This window comes from Chiloscyllium plagiosum, unplaced genomic scaffold (assembly GCF_037043375.1).
Source record: "Chiloscyllium plagiosum isolate Xiang-an unplaced genomic scaffold, Cpla_swu_hap1 HiC_scaffold_48, whole genome shotgun sequence".
NCBI lineage: Eukaryota > Metazoa > Chordata > Chondrichthyes > Orectolobiformes > Hemiscylliidae > Chiloscyllium > Chiloscyllium plagiosum.
In genome coordinates, this window is record NW_028270186.1 from 32,830,236 (window position 1) to 32,836,226 (window position 5,991).

A 5,991-nucleotide genomic window follows, 5' to 3' on the forward strand; every position below is an offset into this window, starting at 1 on the left:
GGAACGATTTTCCCATTAGCCAGAAAACCAAATAACGACGAGTCGAGTCACCGCAGGACTTTGTTTCACAACAGCGATGAAATAACAGTCTCCATGCAGTTCCAGTGAAAGCTCAACTTGCCTGGAAGGGCAGAACTGTTTGCGATTTTCCGCGCGGGAGGCGAACACTATCATAATTGCAGAGACACTTTGAAATATTTGGCACTATCCCACACAACATTTAATTCCCTGGGAAGCAAACCCATTTTTCTTTTGTTTTCAACATCAATATACCGTGGGGACAGAAACAGCATTTCAACGAGCTGCAGCGTTGGAGTTGATCAGCAGAGATGGCAGTGGTGAGATTCGAAACACGCCCCTTTCGAGAGTGGAACCTGGATCGAGCGCCATCGACCACTCGGCCACATTAACAGCCGGTCGCGCGCCCCATTTTCTTGCATTTCCAATTGTGCTCCTGCATAACGACAGATGCAAAGTCACATGAAAAGGGTTCCATGATACCTCTCCGACTGGCAAGGCTGCTGCGATGTGCCCGTCTGCAATGTCAATTTCGCAGCAGATAATGATAGCCCTTCAATCTAGACAAAAATCAATGGTAGGCTGAGTGTACGTTCTCAGACTCTTTTCAGCTACAATTGTATCTGTGAGTGCGTGAGAATATATGTTCGCTTATGATTTGGTCAAATAACCATGAGCTGCTTGACATTAATGCTATTTCGATTCTTGCTTTGCTAAATGATTTCGCCCATTGCTCGAAACAGGACGACTTTCACTTTTACATGGAACACGAAACACACCGGACTACAGGGGAAATGCACAAAGCTGAGCAGGCCGTGTTCCACATCATACCGTGCAGCATAGGTTCAGTCACTGTGTCTGTTTTGCAGAATAAGAGTCCCAAAGAATGTTCTCCACCCTAAAAGCGGAGGTAGCATTACAATCCGAGAACGACAGATCACATTGTGAGGATGCTCTGACCTCGGAGCCAGTTCGAGATGCCACTTTCCTTGCCTTTTACCTTAACCGTGCAATTTGCTGCAGAGATGTTCACTCCTGGACATGAGTTGGAAACCTGTGTGGAAATCGACGAGAAGCGACTCAATACATTTTGCTAAATTCCATGGTGCTTTGTAGAAATGCAGTTTCTGTTCACCTCAATCTAAAAGGCATTTTCTGAACATAGTAACAGAATTCAAAAGGTAATTACCTCACCCCACCCCCACTCCAGAAGAGGTGCTAACTGCCCTTGAGTGCTTTTTGTTCTCCATGTGAAGAGCTCTCACGCCTGAGTCACCTTCACGTCTCTGGTTGCTGAGTGAATCACACCGAAGGAATTTCACCAGAGCTGCAACTGCCTCACTTCCCCACTCGCCCTCCCCGTTTACATTTTCCTGCTCGTCAGTGATTTAAAGAAAACCAAATGGATTCGATGTCATTCTGTAGCCTCTCTGTCGATTCCTCCGTTTCAGTTCCAACATGACTCAGATCTCGGGGCGCACCTTAATACTAGCGACGCTATGAAAGCACAAGTTCAAAGGTTCCTCTGAAAGTGTAATTTCTTTCATTGCTGTTGCTGGTTGAATGAGCCACTAACGTGCGAACTGCTCCAAAACATGATCCAGGACCTCTGGTGCCAATTCTCGCACGTTGAATAACGACAGACAGCTTCCAAATGAGGGCTTTCAGAGACGACTTTGGGCTACATTTGACAGACAGACAAGTTCAGGAATCCGTGGTGCGCTGTGACACCAGCGCATCAGCTTCTTTCCTGTCTTTGAACCGGGCCGCCTGCGCAAGGAATGCAAATGCAGTACTGCTTTTCGTGGACGGAACAGAAGGCGGTAACTACATTCTCAAACAGAATGGCATATGATCAGAACCAGGTTGGAGAAAAACTTTACAATGCTTTGCACAGTAATTAAATGGAATTGCATTACATTACATTTCACGACGAGAGCAGATTTGTTCAAGCAAATTCGAAGGCAGGTTTGCAGATGGGAAAGCAAGCAAGAAAGCTCCGTTCTTGTTCATGTAAAAGTCTGCAGTTGAAGAACAAAACAGTTTCTGCCCAATTTCGAACTGGGGACCTATCGCGTGTTAGGTGAACTAGATGACCACTACACTACAAAAACAAGTCGCAGCCACCCCGGCTGTGGCTCAGTGTCATCCAGCACTGAAAGGTGAAGCCGTTCTACCTTTCACCTTTCTGTTTCCAATAGCTCGTTGTTTAATGGGACTTGTTTAATTTTGGCTATGTGGTGAGCATGGACGAGATACATCGAAGTATTTGTTTCCACTCGGTGTACCCCAATAACGTTGTGTTGCTTACACCGGCTTTAAAGGATTACTTTTTCGCGGAGTTTGCCGTCGCAGTCTGTGGCACAATCATTTAGTCTGTTCGACTGCTCACGGGTAAGGTAGTATTGTGAAACACTGCAGAAACGAACGACTTCCTTACTTTTGCTCCGACTGACCATACTCCGGGAAATTTTCCCAGATTCTCAGTTGAGGGGTTTTGCAGCTGGAAGTTACCTCAGAAACCCTGTTAATTCGTAATGTATTGAGCGAATCGCAAAACAGAAAGCATTTAACACGGAACACAAACAAAACTGGCAAACCAAATGTATTTTCAGACACAGAGATGCATGAATGCTAAATGTGAGACAGTCCGGGGGCATGAGCCATAAACTAATCTCGCAACTAACAACAGGGCAATTCCAAACTACTCTTTCAAACATATTGGAGCCTGAGTGCACCACCACCTCCCAGACAATGCTGAAATGAGAGAAAGAAAGAACATAATAAGAATGGGCCATAAAAAGTGAATTTCACCAATCACAGTCTCGATTAGATTACCTTTCCCTTCCGATGTCTCCAGGACGGAAATGAAGGAAATGGGAGAAATTCAATAACATATGACATCGAAATTCATTGGAACGATTTTCCCATTAGCCAGATAACGACGAGTCGAGTCACCGCAGGACTTTGTTTCACAACAGCGATGAAATTACAGTCTCCATTCGGTTCCAGTGAAAGCTCAACTTGCCTGGAAGGGCAGAGCTGTTTGCGATTTTCCGCGCGGGAGGCGAACACTATCATAACTGCAGAGACACTTTGAAATATTTGGCACTATCCCACACAACATTTAATTCCCTGGGAAGCAAACCCATTTTTCTTTTGTTTTCAACATCAATTTTCCGTGGGGACAGAAACAGCATTTTAACGAGCTGCAGCGTTGGAGTTGATCAGCAGAAAATGGCAGCGGTGGGATTCGAGCCCACGCCTCTGTCGAGACTGGAGCCTAAATCCAGCGCCTTAGACCGCTCGGCCACACTACCAGCCGGCCGCGCTCCCCATTTTCTTGCACTTCCAATTGTGATGCTGCATAACAACAGATGCAAAGTCACGTGAAAAGGGTTCCATGATCCCTCTCCGACTCGCACAACTGCTGGGATGTGCCCGTCTACAATATTAATTTCGCTGCAGATAATGATAGCCCATCAATCCAGAAAAGTATCAATGCTAAGTTGAGTCTATCTTCTCAGACTCTTTTCAGCTACAAATGTATCTGTGAGTGCGTGAGAACATACGATCGGTTATGATTTGGTCAAATAACCATGAGCTGCTTGACATTACTGCAATTTCGATTCTTGCTTTGCTAAATGATTTCACCCTTTGGTCGAAACAGGACAACTTTCACGTTTGCACGGAACATGAAACACACCGGACTACAGGGAAAATGCACAAAGCTGAGCTGGCCGTGTTCCACATCATACCGCGCAGCATCGTTTCAGTCACTGTGTCTGTTTTGCAGAATAAGAGTCCCAAAGAATGTTCTCCACCCTAAAACCGGAGGTAGCATTACAATCCGAGAACGACAGAGCACATTGTGAGGATGCTCTGACCTCGGAGCCGGTTCGAGATGCCACTTTCCTTGCCTTTTTGGCTTAACCGTGCAATTCGCTGCAGAGATGTTCACACCTGGATATGAGCCACATGGATACCAACTGAGTCGACGAGAAGCGACTCAATAAATTATGCTAAATTCCACGGTGCTTATTAGAAATGCAGTTTCTGTTCACATCAATCTAAAAGACAGTTTCTGAACGTAGTAACAGAAGTCAAAAGGTAATTAGCTCACCCCACCCCCCCACTCCGGAAGAGGTGCTAACTGCCCTTGAGTGCTTTTTGTTCTCGATGTGAAGAGCTCTCAAACAGAATGGCATATGATCACAACCAGGTTGGAGAAAAATTTACAATACTTTGCACAGTAATTAAATGGAGTTGCATTACATTTCATAACGAGAGCAGATTTGTTCAAGCAAATTCGAAGGCAGGTTTACAGATGGGAAAGCAAGCAAGAAAGCTCCGTTCTTGTCCATGTTAAATGCTGCAGTTGAAGATGAAAGCAGTTTCTGCCCATTTTCAAACTGGGGATTTTTCGCGTTTTGGACGAACGCGATGACCACTACACTACCGGAACAAGCCCCTGCCGCCGTTCCTGTGGCTCAGTGGCGTCCACCACCATTTCCCAGTCAATACTGAAAAGAGAGAAAGAAAGAACCTAATAAGAATGGGCAATAAAAAGTGAATTTCACCAATCACAGTCTCGATTAGATTACCTTTCCCTTCCGATGTCTCCAGGACGAAAATGAAGGAAATGGGAGAAATTCAATAACATATGACACCGAAATTCATCGGAACGATTTTTCCATTCGCCAGAAAATCAAATTAGGGCGACTCGAGTCACCGCAGGACTTTGTTTCACAACAGCGATGAAATAACAGTCTTCATTCGGTTCCAGTACAAGCTCAACTTGCCAGGAACGTAATGCAGCTTGCGCCCGCGATTTAACAAGTGGGAGGCGAACACGATCATGACAAGATGGACACTGACCCCGTCTCCATAAAACAAACTCCCGATCCTGCTTATTATTTCAACACGCCGCAGCCACAGAAATTGCAGTGTGGGGACTCGAGCCTAAGCTTCTTTCATAATTGAGTTCTGAAGCAGGCGCCTCCGGCTCCTTGGCTCCCATTCATCGGGCTGATTCGGTTCGAATAGTGAAATTTCCTGTGTCTGATCCGCAGGACATCCTGCAGGATTTTCAGACAGCGCCATCTTCCCTGTGACATTTACGTGCTGGATAACCTTCTATTGTGTCATGTGTCCCGTCTTTGCCAATATCACCGTTGTTTAACTTCCTACATCCTGTTGGTCGAACTGTGATTCCACTCAGAATCACAAATGTGTAACAAAACACCTTAGCTGTGCTGGCTCTCTACAGGATAAATGTGCTTCTCTTTTCGTATCATTCTCTTGCCTTCTCCCTGTAACTCTACACATTTTTGCTTTCAACATAAACATTGAATTAGTTTTTCAACAACTCGATTGAAACTGCGTCTTTGTCAATGTGAGACCCTAACTACTCCCGATGTGAAAACATCTCTCCTCATGTACATTTTTCTTCTTGTACTAATATCTTTAAAACTCTGCCGAATCGTTCTCGATACTTTCAGGCGAAGGGAGCATTTCCCCTTCCTCATTCCCTCTGTCTAACCTACTGTCTTGGAAAGGTTGAACAAGGCCAGCTTTTGGCCTTCTGCTCTCCAAGGAGACCTGTCCCAACTTTCCAAATGACCTTTATTGTTGATATTCCTCATATACCACACTATTCTCATCAACCTGTTCAGCGCTGTTTCCAATCATTTCACGTCCCCACTTCCTAAAGTTTCACACCCAGAACTGTACGAACATCCAGATGGTGGATTTATTCAGAGTGGGATTCTGTGGGTGAACATCCTCTAACACTTGTTTGACTTCCACCGCATGTGGTAGTGTGCCATGCCCACTACAATGACACTTCTGAGCCCAAAACTCAAAGTTATTTCAAAGGGTGCAACTTAATGATTTACATGTTTTTATCAGGCAGTTGATAGGACGACCGAGCAAAAGTGAAGTCAAACAACCAAGACTCGATGGCAACTTGAA

General features: G+C 45.1%; 1 non-coding gene across 1 annotated transcript; it reads right to left on the bottom strand.

Moving 5' to 3' along the window:
• Window positions 1-3,256: 3,256 nt before the first annotated feature.
• On the bottom strand, window positions 3,257-3,338 carry trnal-uag (transfer RNA leucine (anticodon UAG)). Its single transcript has one exon. It is a non-coding gene; the product is annotated as a tRNA-Leu (tRNA).
• Between the last annotated feature and the right edge of the window lie 2,653 nt (window positions 3,339-5,991).